This window comes from Amblyomma mixtum, chromosome 3, assembly GCF_055824585.1.
Source record: "Amblyomma mixtum isolate Tamu chromosome 3, ASM5582458v1, whole genome shotgun sequence".
Classification (NCBI taxonomy): Eukaryota; Metazoa; Arthropoda; class Arachnida; order Ixodida; family Ixodidae; genus Amblyomma; species Amblyomma mixtum.
The window spans coordinates 250956462-250974753 of record NC_143014.1 but is presented as its reverse complement, the minus strand read 5'-3'; the positions used below and the strand labels follow the sequence as shown (position 1 = coordinate 250974753).

General features: G+C 50.7%; 1 protein-coding gene and 1 long non-coding RNA gene across 3 annotated transcripts in view; one reads left to right on the top strand and one right to left on the bottom strand.

Annotated features, from left to right (window-relative positions):
- Window positions 1-18292, bottom strand: part of LOC149354328 (uncharacterized) — a 68618-nt gene that overhangs the window by 30138 nt on the left and 20188 nt on the right. The gene's annotated exons all lie outside the window — the stretch shown is intronic.
- LOC149354326 (hormone receptor 4-like) overlaps window positions 1603-18292 on the top strand; it is a 117525-nt gene continuing 100835 nt past the window's right edge. For both annotated transcript variants that reach the window (XM_089583284.1, XM_089583282.1), the window contains exon 1: window positions 1603-1920. The gene's annotated coding sequence lies outside the window, so the exon portion shown is untranslated. The remainder of the gene's footprint in view (window positions 1921-18292) is intronic.

Genomic DNA, 18292 nt, shown 5'->3' with positions numbered 1-18292 from the left:
CGCGAATCTGGAGCAAAGATTCACGAAGCTCCGCCTGCGCAAGTGCCTATTGAAATTCGCCCGACCACTTCTCCTTGGCTGTAATGATCGGGCTGTCGTTTCGTTTGGCTGCCATCAGAGGCCATGGGCCGTGTATACCCAAAGCAGGTCACGCAGGACTCTTACGCAACTGTTTAGGGAATACGGGTCCTCCTCACATTTCTGCAGGTCTCATTATATTGTAGTTATTTTTCCCTTTCTTTAAGCGCTTGGTTGGAATCGTAGCCTTGAATGACCTACTGGCACCCTTGACCTAGCGCCGATGTCATTTCACGCAGCAGTGCATACTCTGGGGCTCGGTTTGTGGTGCAGACCAAATGGCGCTAGCTTGTTCAATTCGTCCGGAGAGAAGAAAGCGGGGCACCGAGATGATCAGTGTTTCAGCTAAATGCATACGTCTCATAAGACGTCATCCGTTTCGATATCGGCACGCTACTGCTCTGGTTCGGTCGCTCAATTAGTTCGGACGACAGTTGAGAGGAAGTCATTCCTCAGCGACAGTTTTTTGTTGCGGCTCTCCAAATAGGAGCCTGAGGCTTCACTCATCCCTTTTACACACGCGCAGTGTTTCTTTCTCAGAGCTGTTTTCAGTCAGCTCTGCTATCCAGGAGAGAAATCATAGCTTATCAGGGTTGTGTTGTTGGACAGTTGCTGGTCCAACGCGGGTTTCAATAAAATTGTTGTATGTGGCACTCCCTGATTTCGTTTGTTCTTTACTTGTCGCGTACCTCTCGCCGCGCCGAAGAACCTTTTCAGAGGGAGAGTAATCAGCTTGCTTCATTTCGCCCTAGCGATAAAGCAGCCCAGATGCTAGTGGCGATACGTTCAATGTGCTTTCCCGACCTCATCCTCGTGCATTCCGGAGGGCAGCACGCTTTCTCCTTTCTTTCTCTCTGCCTTCCCGAGGTATTTTCTTGAAGCGACCTCTAACGCGTGCTATTCTAGACGGGTTGTAATCATAATTAGTTTTTTTTTTTCTGGTGCTTGCAGTTAATGCGTTGTTCAGTATCGTATTTCTGGCGGAAACAAAAACTAGAGCGATCAGCAGGTAGAGCGTTCGCCGCAGGCAAAGAGTACAGGGAGTGTAGTGGGGCTCTTGCCGCATCCGTGGAAGTCCCAGAACGGCGAGGACCATAGTTCTTCCCGCCTTCAAGTGATGTGGATCAGCGGTGGTGATGCACAACGAGCCACACAGCTTGGCGCAGAAGCAAGCCCCTTGGGCTCTGTACTTTTGACATAGGTTGTGCACATCAAGCTAGCAGCCGTGGCTGAGTGCTCCCGCATACGCGTGAATCCGAAGAGTCAGCAATGGCCACCACTCAAGACCAGTGCGTGGCGACTAAAAAAGCGTCTCCGAATGTGGGGTGACGTGAAAGGAAAGGGGGCATTAGTGTGAAGCAAGCACCTCCAAAAGAGAGATCGTACGCAAGTGGGGTCAGTGGGAGAAAAAGCGTCCCCGTAGGCCTAGCGGAAAGCGCCGCCAGTAGTGCCTGCGACGTGGCGGTCCCTCCGGATCGGGGCTCCCGGAAATGGCGCCGAGGCATGCGGCGCAAAGCCCGAGCCGGGCCGCGTCGCCCTCCGTCGTCGTCGTGGGAGCGATCCGACAGCGCGGCGCTGCCCCGTGCGCTGCCGCCGTCGACCCTGGGACTTGGGGGCCGACTGGCGGGCGTGCGGGTGGCCGCGAACCAAGTCGGAGACGTTGCGTCCGCCACGAAGAACGCGATGGGCCAAGGTGAGCGGACTTCCGTAGACAGGAGGGGGGGAAGCCAAGGCCGTTCCCAGCTGCCCGCACGAGCCGCCAGCGTCGCCGCCACTCGCGCCCCGGCTAGTCGTGCGGCTCCTATGGGATACTCCTCGACGCCGGATACTCGCACACACTCGGTGAGTGCCGCCGCGGGTCGGGACCCGCGTTCGCACGCGCGGCGCGCGCGCCGCCGCAGCGCCGCGGGCGACACCTGTGCGCGCCGACCACTGCCGCGCGCGGCGGCGGCGCTATTTTGGGAAGCGCCTTTCGCCGACCGAGCGTCACGCGTGACGGGGAAGCGCGCGGGGCGCCAAGCGGTGGTCGCGCGCACCCGGTCCCCACTTGGCGACGCCGTCAGCTGACGCCGAGGGTGCACGCCCTCTGGGTGATTCGTAGCGAAGAAGCGCGCCAGGCGTAACTCGGCTCTCCTTTCGTCCGTTGGTGGTTGCTGTCCGAGCTGCACCGGTGGTGAAGCTGTTTTCTCAGGCGCTGTGAGCCGCTCCGAGACAGTGATTGGGGAAGTGCGCCAGTGGCCACGAGCAGCTTCTTCGTTCCGGAGTTGCATTCCTTCAGCACACGTTGTATATGCCACAAGAACGAGTGCGTTGCCGCTATAGCATACGGTGCTTCAGTGCTTGCTACAATTCAACCTTTTAGTACGCCCGTTCCGCAAAAAAAAAAAAAGGCTCTATTTACACGATTTGCGCAGACGGGGCAGCGTTACATCGTTTCTTATTGGTAGTTTTCAACTTTTTTGAAATGTACTATATGGCAGTTGCCTTGACCTTTGTATGCGCATGTAAACTTGTGTTCTGTATCAGGCGCGCAATCGCCCGTGGTAATGCCATGCTATGCATCAGAGCACGGCAGGGTTAGGCAAGCGCGGGCCAGCATCAGTGAATCAAGGACCGGATTCTGAAAAGGGTTAGCACGTCAGAACGGTCTGTGACTTGCCAGCGCTATGGCTGTCGTATACGCTTGGCTTCCTATACGTGCGAGTGGCTTTGAGGATACGCACTTTGTTTATCTGACGCTAGCTGTAAGTTCGATAACGCGGTCTCATTTAAATCGGGCATAGCATAGTGTTGTATACAGTTGACTGTTTGAAGGAAATGTACACCATATTCGGATTGCATGAATGCATAATATATAGCACGAAACTTCGATGTTTCACCGGCTGTTTACATGTGAACATAATCAGTTAATTATGTCTCAGTATGTATATTTACGAGGAATATGGCTGTGATTGTGTTTAGCCTCAAATTCACTGTTATATGCGGATGTCCTCAAAGAAAACATCGTACGTAACACATCGTATCTTTGCCTGAAAAGAAAGCACTCAGCATTCAAAGTGTTCAGCGTCGAACATGTTGCGCTATTTGTCTCGGCGAGCTCTCTGCCGAGTGCTTTCCTGAATGTGTTTGTTTTTGCTGCTATCCTGCCCGTAAAGGTGCTGCCCGTAGCTTGATTTCTCTTGGCAAAGCTCGATCAAGAGACATCAAGGTACGTGCACTTTTACTCGGTTTAATGTCACGGAAACGTTTTCTACTCGTTCTTTTTCTCTCCGTTGTGTACCGAGTAACACTTTCAAGTGCACTACGCTCGTGGACTGTGTGAGAAAGAGAACCACTGATCGGGGCCAAAAAAAAAAAAATGAAAAATACACGACGAGCATATATGAACCCCAATGGGCTCGCTATATTCGTAAAATGCAGCATGATGGCAGCGGTTTTGTTTGTATGCATACTCCACGGCCATCGTTACTTCTGTGCGGGCGATGTAACCTCGGAAACCACGGAGATGCGCGGACCACGCAGAGAGTTACTTAGCCTTTACGTTACTTCTGGCTGATCGCTTCGTCGGATGCTAAATGTGGTCTCGGGGACAAACTCAATTTGTTTCCTAAGGAGCGAGTCTGTGAGGTAATTAAATTCAGTTGTTACGTTCATAACAGGGGTGGTAGCAAAGTTGTTTGAAACATTAAAAAGACACATGTAAAAAGAAGCTGGCGCCATAAAAAAAAAAAACGAGCGTTTCTTTTGTCGTTTGTCATAATATTGTAATGTAAATGGCGTGTCATTAAAGAGTAAAACGAACTGCGCAGTAATCTATTGACATGCAGGGAACATGGTCTCTGCTCCTTTTTCTGCGTGTTAGAAAAACATCGCATGATGCCTCCCATGCGAAGCTTTCCTAGCATGCGCATAGACCAGCCTAGTCATTATTCATGAATCCATTATTTGCTATCCTGACGACCTTCGTGCACAGTCTACGAAACAGCAGCAACAGAATTCTTCATAAAACTACAACACAAAAAGTCACTGTAACGCGAGTTTTCTTATGTAAAGGAAGCCTTCTATAGTAGGAACCAAGCTGACAGCTCACTCAACCTGCAAGCGATGTGACCTGCTGCGTTGTATAGGCTTAGTTCTCATCAAATTCAATACGAGTACGCCTTAATTTTACGGTGTCCTTCCGTACCCGGAAGTTCTGGACAATCGCATTTTTTCAACGGAAAGTTGTTTCTGAACGCAATTCCTTCGCATATCGTATGATCGCACAATAACAATCAATATATCCGCAAATCCCTCCTCGGTACGTTTGCAGCTTTCTGCTATTTATTGTCAAAAACGCGCCCCATTGGTTTGATACGGCAGCCTAAACTACTTGGTGCGAGCGCAGGACATACCTTAAAAGCAACGTTTTACTACGCATAGGAAGGCACAGTCATTCCCATCGGTGTGTTCGTAACAGTATATTAAAATATTCCGCAGTTGCCTCACAACTGAAAACGATTCCCACGAAAGCTGGACTTGCTGGCCGTAGAAGTCCGACATCCCGACGCGGTGATACCGAGCGATCAGTCAATGCGCGTGAACATAAGCATTCGCTGTCCGCGTTCCCCGCGTAACGGGAGGCCGCTCGTCGAGTGCACCGCGTGGCACCGCACCTGGGCCCCCCACAAAAGGGGCGCATAACCACCAATGCAGCCCGGCGTCCTCCGGCGGCGGGATTTCTTTGCGGAAGCCACTTGTCAGGGCGGCGTGCGTGCATGCGCCCAGCAAAGCGCCGCCGAATGACGCAAGCCATTGTCGCGCCGCCGCCGCCGCCGCTGGAAAGGAGGCGGGCGCCGGTTGGCCTTGCAGGCCGCCAACCCCGGTTTCTCGATTCGCGGCCTTGTCGCCCGCTCCGCTGGTGAATATCGCGCGCTAATCACAAGTTCGTCCCCCGTGTGCGTGCGCCGCAGCCTCGGAGTGGGACACTTGCATCCGCATTAATGAGAGATCTTCGCGCGCACACTCTGAGACTTACCAGCACCGAGCGCGGGTTAAGAGGCGATGCGGAGAGGGAAAGAGGTGGAGAGAGCTGAACGCGATGTGTTCTATTTGCACTGAACTCTGGTTTGTGCGCTGCGTTTGCTCACATGTTGTCTGTGGCATGGCATCCGGCAGAATAGTAACACTTCGCGCGCGCACAGGCACCCATACGTACATCGCGGGTACCGCGTGAGTTTTATAGATGAAACGGCCGGCCTAAATGTTCCATGTCGTTTGCTCGGATTCTTTCGCTGTACTTGTGTCCGAGAAGAAACTTCTGAACGAACGCGCCCAGTCACAGAGAACCATTCACTGTCCTGTATTCAAACGTAGGTGTTGAGGACAATATATAAAAGTCAGTTGTCTAACAGGTTAAGCTAGCCGCAGAACGGGTGCGAAAAACTGCGACAGACAGACAGACAGACAGACAGACAGACAGACAGACAGACAGACAGACAGACAGACAGACAGACAGACAGACAGACAGACAGACAGACGGACGGACGGACGGACAGACAGACAGACAGACAGACAGACAGACAGACAGACAGACAGACAGACAGACAGACAGACAGACAGACAGACAGACAGACAGACAGACAGACAGACAGACAGACAGACAGACAAACAGACAGATGGACGGACGGACGGACGTACAGGCAGGCAGGCAGACAGACAGACAGACAGACAGACAGACAGACAGATAGACGGACGGACAGACAGATAGACAGACAGGCAGACAGACGAACGGACGGACAGACAGACTGTCAGGTAGACACAGACAGACAGACAGGCAGACGGATGGACAGACAGACAGACAGGCAGGCAGAGAGACAGACGGACGGACGGACGGACGGACAGACAGACAGACAGACAGACAGACGGACGGACGGACGGACGGACGGACGGACGGACGGACGGACGGACGGACGGACAGACAGGCAGGCAGGCAGAGAGACAGACGGACGGACGGACAGACAGACAGACAGACACAGACAGACAGATGGACGGACGGACGGACAGGCAAACAGGCAGGCAGGCAGAGAGACAGACAGGCATAGGCAGGCATAGGCAGGCATAGGCAGGCAGGTAGGCAGTAAGAATCGATTTTATGGCTCTTTCTAGCTGTGTTCATGTTTGTCCTGCCGCAAGATTGTTTTATTCCAGCCAAATTTGATTTGAAAATTTTCCCGCCATTCGATTCCGCTTGGTGACATTAAGACGGACATGGACTTCGTGATCATCACTTGCAAGTGAATGGCGACGCAGCCTAGCTTCAGGGAACCGAGCGCTAAAAAAGAAGAAAAGTCTCCAAACGCCGCAGTTTTCTTGCGAGATTTTGGCGATACCTGTCTTTCATTTCTGTCCTTTCATAGCTTCCAGAAGGTCCGTTTTCAGTCAGTGCAGCGCCTTTGTGCTTAGGGCGTGGTAGTCTATCGATAAAGGCAGACGAAAAGTGCGTCCTCAGCGTCCCTTTAAGGAAGAAAAGTGCGGCGACTGCCCCTGTGAAGAAAGGGAGGGAAAACGGGAAGATTAGGAAGATGTGGGCGTATACAGTCGTCCACGCACCTGTCTAGAGCGCTCGAATGGCGCACCAGGGAGTGCATTTGCGTCATTTAGGATTGCCCTAGACCTCGGAAAAAGACCTTATCATTAATGCACATTCCCATGTATTGGTTTAGCTGCTCGTGTCTTGAAAAGCTATAGAGTTGAACGAAGTTGAAGGGGCCCGGCGATTTTTTCGTTGTAGCCGTAACTTCGTTATAGCTCGCGTTGACCGAGCTTCCAAGGGGAGTGGTCATTCTTTTGTTATATCCATTATTAATGCGAAAGCATATCTAGGCTATGTCGGCGGGGTCGTGTCCCCAATTCGTCGTGTCGATTCGACAATACTTGACCCGAACTTACGCCTTTCGCTCATCTTTCTTTCCGTATGCTATTGGGCACTGAAATAAACTGCCCGCTCATGTTGCTGAGTCTGCAGGTGTAGCGGCTTTTGTGAATGCACTTGCTGACTCTGTCTAGGCATGGGAATCCTGTAGATGTGCGCGTAACTGACTGTCAGATATTTCTTTTTGTATAGCAGGTGGCTGTACGCTGCTGTGAACTGTGTTGCTTTTTTTAATCAGTCTTGTACTGTGTGCTCGAAGGTGCATGTTCATTCTTGTGTATATATGCATTTTTTTCTTCTTCATTTTCCCTCCCTGTAATGACCCTCAAATGAGGGTTGACAGTATTCATAAATAAATAAGGAAAATAAATAAATGTGTCTGCAGCAGTTGTGACGTTCTGAGAAGCGGTAGCATCAAACGAGTGGTTGTAATCGAAAGAGGGTGTTGTGAAGATGCTGCGCAAAAAAAAAAAATTAATTATGGCGATAGGATGATTAGTAAATAATTAGAGCCAAACGAGTCGAAATAGCGCGGACGTCGATATAGTGAGTGGACGGGAAAACAGCCGCGAATGTCAAATAGTGCAAAAATAAGCAAAGGAGTGAAAATGAAGAATGAAATGAATTAAAATATATTTCATGAGTGATAATTAATAGAATAAAAAGTTTCATTGGCACAAATTAATCAGCTAATTATATATCAGCAAAAACCATTGGACGGTTGAATAGGCTGGACGGGGATATAGTAAGTGGAAGGGAAGGCAATTATGGCGCCAAAGTTGAAGGACCAAAATGGTTGATTGAGATAAAAGAAGGTATAATCAGAGTAAATAAATCGATCTTTAATTAAAGCATAATATAATTCCGCTAATTCAATAGCTAAATTAACAATCAAGAAGAAAATGATAGAGAGAGGCAAAGAGAGGCGAGGAGTGCCGAGGAGGCGTCAATGCTTTCGCTTTCTTTCCTTTAGCCTTACGCCACCCGCAGGGATTCATCTGTATTGTTTCCTGCAAATAAAAAGCCAATTCAATTCAATTCAATTCAATACGGGTCGCCGCAGAGATCTATAATCTTTCTTTATAACGAGGTTCAGCTGTATTGAGCCGCGATTGTCATAAATGCACAGCAGAGTGCGCCGTTCGAGCGCCCTATACAGGTCTGCAAATGAATGTACTTACATCATACCATACGTATACGGTCTGCGAGGGCGGATCTAGAAATGCACGTGCGCTTGGGACCAATGAATGATGTCGGTAAAGTGCGAACTCAGTTCACTCACATCACGCTCTGCAGTTTTCACATACATACGCACGCATTGAATTTGTCTTTAATGAAAACGGCATGAAAAGCCACAACATGATTGTTGAACGCCCACAACAAAAAGAACTGCGATATTTTGTTTCAGTTATGAGTAACCGGGGACAATTTTTCATGGTTTTTGTTTATTTTTTATGTGTTACGAAGTGTTACATTTTTGCTAAGATTGGATTTTTGTTCGTGCATTACTATATTCCTTTCGTTGTCTTACCGTTGCTTCTTCCCATGTGCTTACATGCTGATACTGTGTGCCTTCCTTTTTCTTTTGCAAATTATGTATCTTTTGTCGGGGAGGCGAGAGCCCGTCAGGCTACAATCCTAGCTTTTTCTCCCTGCCTCCCTCATGCTTGTGATCAAAAATACAGGCAATATTAATATTAAGTACGCGTCATTCGCTGGAAAGTCCCATTGTGATTAGAGAAAGAGAGAGAGATAAAGAGGAAGAAGGAAGGTAGGGATAGCCATCCCCTTCCGTTTTCGCACCCTGCACTCTTGTTCAAACCACAAGAGCCCCAATGAATGTGACATGCCGACCGACAGGTTCCAATTTTACTTTGTGAGGCGCCGCCCGTAAGTGCTACGCGAAAGCCCAAAAGCGCTTTGAAACAAGAAACGACTGCACTTCCATGGACTTCCGCCTTTCCGCAACTGGCTATTCCAGTGAAAATACGTACAGTCTTTGTCAAAAGTTTAGAGCCCAGGGGGTTCGCTTCTAAGCCTCGCAGTGGGACTCCTGTAACATTCGTGGTAGTCCTGCTCATTGGAGGAGGCAGGACCAGAAATCTTCTTACCTTCAGCAAATTTGGAGCGCTGGAGATGCATTACGAACCAGACAGTGTGCTTCAGAAGCAAACCCACTGGGCTCCAAACTTTTGACAAAGGCTGTACACTCTCGGTGCAGCGGCTTAAGTGCTGTTACAACTACCGCTAGAGCGCGCTAAAGCAAGAAACGCGAAGAGCATTCCCGCTTCTTAAATGTGCTAGCTATACTATAAAATGCTCAGCCTCGCCACTGCTACGCACTCGAGTACGGCCACTGTCAGCGGCGGGCGTTCATAACATCAGCTTTCCTAAGCCAGGAGACAGGACGACCTACGCAGGAGGCGAAATCAAGGATCCTGTAATGCGAGACTGGCCACTTTATCACGGTCAGCTATCTGATCTGGGAAATGAAACGGCAGTCGAGAGGCATGAATTCATTTTCCCCATCGAAGGACATCTTTACGTCTCCAACCTCGATGAGGGCTCAAGGGTGTCCTCTGTGCGTCATTCTTCTCGCGCTTCGGTGAATCGCTAGGGACACGTGTCGTTTATTTGGCAGCCATTAAGCGCGCACTTATTTCACCAGCAGGCGATGAGAAGAGAAACGACGGAAAGAAATACGGATCTTTATCGAGGCATTCTCCTCACGGGAGGAAAGCTCGCCGCCTTCAGCGCCGCGCGAAAATTTGCGAGGAAGGAGAACGAAGGCGCTGCGTTCCGCCACCGGCGATCCGCACCACCGAGAAGCTGTCAGCGGCAAGAAGGAGCAAGGGCGACGCGAAAATCCCTAGTGGTCCATATCCCGGGGAAAATGCGGAGAATGAGGAAAGAGATTCATTTCACCCGTCTTAGGCGTCGCGGCTGCTACACAACCGAGTTACTGGGTCTGTGAAATCGGTGCTCAGCTAGGGAGCAGCTTTGTATACGGTGGCTTCGGACAGACAGGGCCCGATTCGTCGCTCCTCTTTCGGAACGAACAGTGTGGGACGCAAATCGTGGAAACCCCGAGCACGGCCGTGCGCGCCATTCGTTTCTGGATGAACACTCAAGCAAAGCGCGCCGTTGGGACCCACGGAGGCGACCGCTGTCCCCGAGCCTCATACTGGCGGCGGGTACACGTCCCGGCGCCGAGGCAGCAGCGATGGCTTCGCCGAGTGCTGCGCGGCCGTTCTTGAGAAGCCACCCGGCGGCGGCCGCGAAGGGGCCCCCATGCAAATGAGTCCGGCCGACCTCGTTCCGCGGTCGTGAGCGCGAGACGGCCGCCGCGCGGCGACGGCCTTGCCCGTGCACCGGCCGACGACGCCAAGGCTCCGCTCGGCGGCGGCGGCCAAATGGAACGCCACCACGTCACACGCACACGGCGCATGGCAGCCGAGTGGCTCGCGCGTGTGTGTATACGCGACGCCAGGGTGACGCCGCCAATGGCGCCCGCTGAATACAAACAGCGCGTCCCCTGCGCGAAGGGCTTCTCACGCGTTTCCGCATGTGGACGGATCGTATCTGGGGGGCCCGTGCACGTGTCTGCCGTAGCGCGATCAACGCGCGCACCGAATGTGGCGCCGCCAAGAATGCACCCCCGCGACAAAAGGCACGGCGCCGGTAATTCGGCCGGTTCACGTGGCACGCGGCGCCCTTTGGTCTCACTTCGGGGTCGCTTTCGATGTGTCGAGCCGTGTGCACGGGCCCTCAGCTTTCCCGGCCGCATCTAGTGTGGATAAAAGGTCCTTCACGTGGAGCGATAAAAGGGTGTGGGGAGGAGGCGAGCGTATTTGCGTTTATAAAAGGACGCGCGTAAGGAAGTGTACTAGGCGTTCTTCTAGTCGCTCCTCCATGGGTATACAGTAATGAAGCGAACTGCACAAGTCGAATCCTTCGCATTAGAACGTCTCGCGATGCCGAATCCACAAGCCGCTCTAATGATAGTGCGAAGCCTTAAACTTCGAATTCACTGAGAGCAGTTGCAATAACCGATTGAAAATAACCTTCGCGCAGGTTTCTAGCAGCATAGCTAGACGGTCTCGCTTCACGGAGGAGATTCCCATTTCCTACCATCTCATGTTAAGAACACTCGCGCGTGTACACAATTTTCAATGGGCGCATTTTATGACCATTGCCGTGCGCCTTGTCAGGCCCCCCTCCAGCCACTGTGTGATGTCCGCAATGCTTTCCTGAGAGCCTGAAAACAGCATTACGGCGCCTTGCACTACCTCGTAACATGTACGCCATCGACAGGTGCGCCTGTCGTGAGCAATCTTAGCAGAACTGACTACGAACTTACTTTTTTGGAGAGAGTTGTGTATCACTGCGCTTAAAATATCAGCAGACGATCGTCACGTAATCCTCATAGTACGCTGCATGACAAGTGAGCGTGAAGTATACCGGGTGCTTCACCTGTGCAATTCTTAAAAATAGGCTTTTTGAGCTAGAACAACGCTTTTTCTCGGCACAGCGTTGGTGTAGCGCCTCAGAATGCTGGTAGGCATTGCTAACTGGTTGGCCTTTCAACTAATGTTAAGTGGTTACCCTTTTAACTATTTCTGTTAGTCTTATTTATTGTGAGTCGTGTATCCCACCGTCATTAATATCCGTGTCAGCTTTTAGAAATTCGAAAACCCAGCTACCCTCCGCGCTGTGGCCCAACAAATTTTGCCCGCATCGCGCCAAAATGCATGCCCTTTCGAGAAGTTTGCAGACAAAGCAGCCCCTCCAGTGCACGTAACTCGTCGAAAGATCCAAAATTACGTCCTGCGGCGGAAGATCGTTTTTTATGCAGTGGGAATAAAACCGGGGGCTTTGCAGGAAGGTAGGAGGGAGAGGCATTGTAGGAGGGAGCGCCGGGGGTAACTGCATGTTGGAGTTTCTAAAAGCTGACAAGGGTATTAATTACGGTGGGCTACACGCCTCTCAGTAAATAATGAGACTAACAGTAAGAGTTAAAAAGATAACTATTGAATATTACCTAGCCAGCCTACTAGCTAGCAGGTCTTAGCTGATGCGCTACACCGCTGGCAACGCTATGCAGAAGAAAGCGCTACTTTAACCCAAACAGGCTCTTTTTTAAAATTGCAGTACGTCTTTGGTGAAACACGTTGTCGCTTCCCACAAGGGCTCCTTTTAAAGCTGACTCTCGGCAGTCGTGCCCCAGATACCACTCACGCCCCGACGGTCCCGGCGATCATCGTTGCAGCGAGACGCACCGATGTTCAGGTCAACAACATTTTGCGCGATCGTTTCGGCGACGACAAACGCGCGTCTACAAGGTGCGACGCGCGGAAACGTCGGTCCGGTAGCCCCGGCGCGAGGAGCTGTCGATGTGAACCTCAAGACGAGTGCTGAAGTGCTCCGTAGTGGACGAAAATAATTGCCTGCATGTATACGTTACTTATCTCTGATGAAATTTGTTGCGGTGGTGACACAATCTGTCGCTTCTCCGTCTGCAGTTAACGGAATACCGGGAATAGCCACGGGCAGTCTCGAAAAAGTAAGTAGTTGCAAAGGGAGCTAATTTACCCATTGGACTTCAATTCGTCTAGGACGTTAGGCGAAGTTCCCAACAGTGGAATCAAGGACGGCTACCAGCATGCACTGGGAGAAAAATGAAATACTAGCACCACGATACTGTTGACTTTAGTATGTTGACAGCACCCTTACTGTCCATAGCCTTTTTTCTATAAAGTCTATAGACTTTCGACAGACAAATCCTATCGACTATTCTATAGGCAATACAAGCCCTATAGACAGTCTATAGATAATCTATACATTTATGGTCATACACTTTTAGGAGATTTTTGTCTAAGACAGCCTATATACTATGAACAGATGAAAGGAAATACCTATATGAAAGTGATAGAGTCTATAAGAAGTCTATTGACTGTCTGTAGACTACTTTTATAAGGGCAGGTTCCTGAGTTTCATCAAAACGATCGGCAAGCGCACGCACTCTCCTGTTCGCGCTTTTGAGCTTTTGGACGATGAAACGAGGCAGGGATGTTTCATTTTCCACATCAACCCGTCGTCACACCAGCAATATTAGAACATTTCATTTCTGAAGGAGATACTTACACCATCAACTGCAAATTTTCACCTGAAATAAGTAGAAAACTTGGCTGGTTATCTTTTTTTTTTTTTTTTGCTCAGTTTCGACCAGTAACAAACACATCACTCGCCCTCTTGCATATCTTACCACCACCACCTTATACTTCAGCTCGTGCTGATCACGCCCGTAAGATTAGCCCAACTTTTGCCCGGACAGACCATTACAAAAAAAAAAAAAAAAACTCGCCTTTTGAGAGAGACATGTTCACTTTCAAAGAAAAGCAGGGACATTGGCCCGAACTATTGTCTAACCTGCTACTCAGCACTGGCGGAGACGGAAAGGAGAAGGAAGGGGGTAACGATGTGCACACAAGAGCGGTGTGAATATGCACAAACACGTCGTCAGCGGATCTTATCACAACCGCAAGTCGAGATCACCGCTGCTTAGGAAGTGAAGGAACTGCGTGGAGAGCCTCTCCAAGCTACTGGCCAAGTGCCCAGTGTGAGGTCATCCGACAATGGCCTGCTGTCGAAGCGCGCCAAAGATGTGGCCAACACTCGCCATTCCCGCGCTTACGAGAGGCAAACCGAGATTACACGGTCCTCCGTTTCAAAGATGTGACAAGAGGCACAGTTTGAAGAGTCTGGACGTCCCACTGAATGCAAGTACCGCCTCGTGAAAGCTAGGGCCAATCTCGGTCTCGCGTGGAGGCGCTGGATGCCACGCGGGATTCCGCGAGCCAGGTTTGGCTCCAGCCTTATACAAGGCGGCTGTGTCGAACACCCGGTTAGGCGCAGCGTCTCGCTGTCGCACTGTAGTACATGAAGGAAAAAAGCGTGCAGGCAGCGCCCCGTCTCGAAAGTAGTAAAAGGTTCATTTCTGTGGCTAGTTGGTTCCAAGACCAACTGAACTACAGACCTGCACACTTGGCAGGGTCCTATGGAGCAGCGTGCGCCAACTTTCGTTAGCTTTTTGGCCGTTGAGGGCGCTCGGTTGACCTGTTCGTCTGCTATGATCATCATCATCGTTTGCCATTTTTTTGCACGCTATTTAATACCTTTGTTTTGTCTTTCTCTGCTGTCTTGACATCAGCAATAAAAATAGCCATAATAACGACTTATTTCGCTCTGAACAAGTATAAAAAACATATTCCTTTTTGTCCGCCTTCTTTTTGTCGGCACCACCGCATAGATAAATGGATGATAATGACTACGTGGACAAACGACAAAACTGCCTTGTTTGAAGTGAAACAATGGAGGAGGCCATTTTCTCAACAGGTGTATATTAGCGCCACGCCGCCCGTAATGTTTCTATCCTAGCGGCAAAAGGAATGAACTAGAACATGCGCGCTGGAGCAATGCCGTATGTGCAGGTCTGTAGTTCAGTTGGTCTTGGTTGGTTCATTTCTGTGTCTAGTTGGTTCATTTCTGAAATAAAGATTTAACTGCACGAAAGGGTTAGGACACAAGAGAGACACATTCACGACACTTAGATGCGCTTCTAAGTGTCGTGAATGTGTCTCCCTTGTGTCCTAACCCTTTCGCGCAGTTAAATCATTATTTCCGAAAGTAGTACTACTATTCGATCGTACACCATCGCTGACCTGGGCTGTCTGTGCCTCTGCGTCCTCACGTTCGTTCCCGGATGCGCTCTATGGTGACCTTTCTTTCGCGCAGATTAGTAAAGCTCAGTCTTGTCCAAGGACAAATACTGGAAGGAGCTTTGTCGCACCACGCATTCTAGGGTGTGCAGAGCTGGCTTAGAGTCATGAAATACGTGCCTATTTTGAAGAAATTTTCCACAAATGCGGCAAATGACTTCCCAGTTTGTCACAGCCTAGCCTCCTTTGATTTCGTTTGGTGGCATATGTATATATCCAAAATCCAAAGACTTAATTCAAAATTAGTCCTTTCGTTAACACACTGACGTGCCTAGAGGCCGCGGTTGCTAAGCGCATATACTCAAGAATCTACGGCGGGTGTCATGTGGAATCGCGCTGACGGAGTTGCGCATGAACGCAATCGCAGCACACTTTGGTGGTGCTAAACGTAGTCGTTGACGATGTGCGTACTATCGGGGAACAAAAGTTTGCGGGACGCGAGTTCTCGGAAAAACGTTTATTGTCGCTCCACCTCGCTACCCAGTCGCCTGACATTGTTACCAGAGAAAGAAGCATTTAGGCCTTTAATAACTCCATGCAATATCAGGCGAGTGGTTAGCGAGGTAGAGCTCCATTAAACGTTCTTCCAAGAACTGGCGTCCAAGAACAACCAAGTGAAATCTGATCCCGCTGCATTCTTTCAAACATTCTGCTCCAGAGAGCATGATCATCACCTCCAACAGAGGATCTGGTTTATGGGGGTTTTAACGTCCCAAAACGACTCAGGCTATGAGGGACGCCGTAGTGAAGGGCTCCGGAAATGTGACCACCTGGGGTTCTTTAAAGTGCTCTGACCGCATCGTTTACGAAATTCGAAATTCCATCGAAATTCGACCGCCGCGGCCGGGATCGAACCCGCGTCTTTCGGGTCAGCAGCCGAGCAGCATAACCGCTGAACCACCGTGGCAGGTCAGCACAGGATCTGTAAAAAAGAACAGGTACGCACAAACTACGGAACACAAACACTGAACCATCAAATAGCGGGGCTTACAAATAAATACCTTGATACTATAGAAACAAGTGAGGACAGAGATTACCGGCTTCTTTTCCTTGCGCTAAAAAAGGCTGTTTCCTACATACAAAATCCATCCCTTATTTCTTAATTTGAGCATGAATAGCCGATATTCTGGGGTTTGTAGTGGTAATGTTTCAACGCATCTGTTCTTCGCTCTTGTACTACATTCTGATCTCGTTCGCCAAACCATGCGTGCTAGCATCCAACGCGTCTCTTCCGGATTTTGAGGCACATGCGCGTCAGAACCAACGGATCACGTGCCCCGTGTGGCGTGACCTGTATCGAAATAACATTTTTTACTTTTTTTCTTCTTGATGAGACATGCCGCGCGTTCGTTTCAAATGTCACGGCTCACCGCCGCACAAGGGCGCGCCTCGTCGGCAGAGTGACCGCGTCGCGCGGGAACTGCGTGACAATGGCAATGGCCGGTGCCGACAGGGATCGCCAATACACGCGGCGGTCACACGGCGGGCGACGGTCGCATCATGCAGGCGTCCGTCGCATCCGCGGCGGCACAATTAGCCGGGCCCACAATGGCTGGCCTCGATGGCGGGTCCCAACATTCGCGGGACCTCTTTGTCGGCGCTTCCGCCGTTCCCTCCGCTGCCTTGACCATGGCGCGCTTTCAAATACTTGGGCGCCGCTCGCCCCGCTGTTTGGCTCGCGCTGCCGGGCGGGATCGCGGCGAGCAGGTACGAAGGGAGGGGGGAGCCGAGTGGCGATAGGGATCGCCGCAGCAATGGCTGCCCTGCGCGAGAGGTGGTGGCGGCCGTAGCGTACACCCTCGGGCGCCAGCGTGCTGTGCGGCAAGGGCTGACCTTACGTCTCGGACAAAGACGAAGGTCAAGCGGAGTTCTCTGCGCGCGCCACTGCCTGCGCTGGGGAACAATGAGCGCGCATACGTCGCGGCCCAGCGCGGTGGCGCGCCGACTTCGTTTCGCCGAATTAGACGCACCGCACCCCTAACGGCGATTGTTGCTTCGCTCAGTGTGGACGAACGTATACTCGAGCTGCAGAGGCGTGCACCTGTAGACGGAGTTCACAACCAATACATGGGGAAAACTTGACGATTTCCTTTGATTGTACGCTGAGGCCTGTATCGATATATTACCGCATTCTAACGACGAAGACGCCACTTTCACTGACAACAAAGCTTTTATAAGCTAAAGAAATGAAAATATAAAAATAAAGTACATGTGTCGCCATCACCAGCTGATTTCAAAAGGAAATTGCGGTGCGTCGACACATTACAGCGGATCACGGAGACTAGGCTACAACAGCAGTCACTTCGGAACTGTGATCACGTTGTCTTTTTCGCACGAGCTTGACTCGAGTGGCGGGAAAAGTTTTAAATGCTACATTTTCAGCAATAAATGCGCCTTTCGCTGCCGGGCAAACATCAACATACACGGAGATAGCCTTGCAAAAGCTTTTTATTATAAGAGCATAACTTGGATGCAGTTGTCGTCAATGTCGTTTAATGCCAAACACTGCCGTTATTTCGCCTTTTTTTTTTTAATTTCCGTCGACAATAAAGCCCGGCTTCCATACGTTGCCGACGGTACCGCTAATGCGCCTTCGCTGCGTCTGTTCCCCTCGCTACGTCCGACCACGAATAGTGCCTCGACTTCCCCACGTCTCTATCGAAATGGCCACTCTGCAATGCGTCCCAACTTTACCGCCACGAAGCGAAACACGTGCTTTAGGATACACAGACAGGTAAAACACTGCGTTAACAAAGCGCTAGAAAACAGTGCAGCCCGAGCAATTACGGCTAGAAAGCATCCTGGTGAAGACGCAGCACATCCTCGCTTTTGAAGCGGATTACCGCCGTTTCACGCTTCTTTCAATAACCGCGGCTTGGCATCTAGCTGTGGCGAGAGGTTCGTAGCATCCTGTTCGGTTTGAGGGGTCTTAATGCTAGGCTTTCCAAAAATAGATATCGAATTTCTGACATCTTAAGATATAACCGCGGTGAGTCATCAGAAATTAATCATGAAGGCCATATATGTCGTGTTTTTGCATCAGCCTGACGTCCTAAATTCTTAATGACATTTTGCTTTGACTTTTTTGTACCAGACTGACATGATACATTCTTGATGAATACTCGCATTAACGTTTTGGGACCGGACTGACAACGTAAATTCTTGATGTGTTTTTGCGTGATATAATAACCAAGAACTAACGAGCAAAAAGAAAGAAAACGAAGAAACGGCTCCCAAGGCACCTCGGCGCGCAACCCGACCTGCGAGCCTCCCTCCCTCCCTCCCTCTCTGTGCGGCCGAGTATAAATACGCTCGTACAAGCGCACCTCAAATAGCAGCGCCCGGCTGCCGTGAGCGGAATACGCCTGTTGGTTGTCCGCCGCGGGGGAACCGCGCGTTGGCAACGCTTGGCGCGACACATTCCCCCAGCAAGGTAGGGAGAAACGTGTCCGCCGCTGTAAGGCCTCCGAGGAGGGGGGGGGCGGTTCTCCTCGGCGCGCGCTTCCTTGGCGGCCGAGCGTTG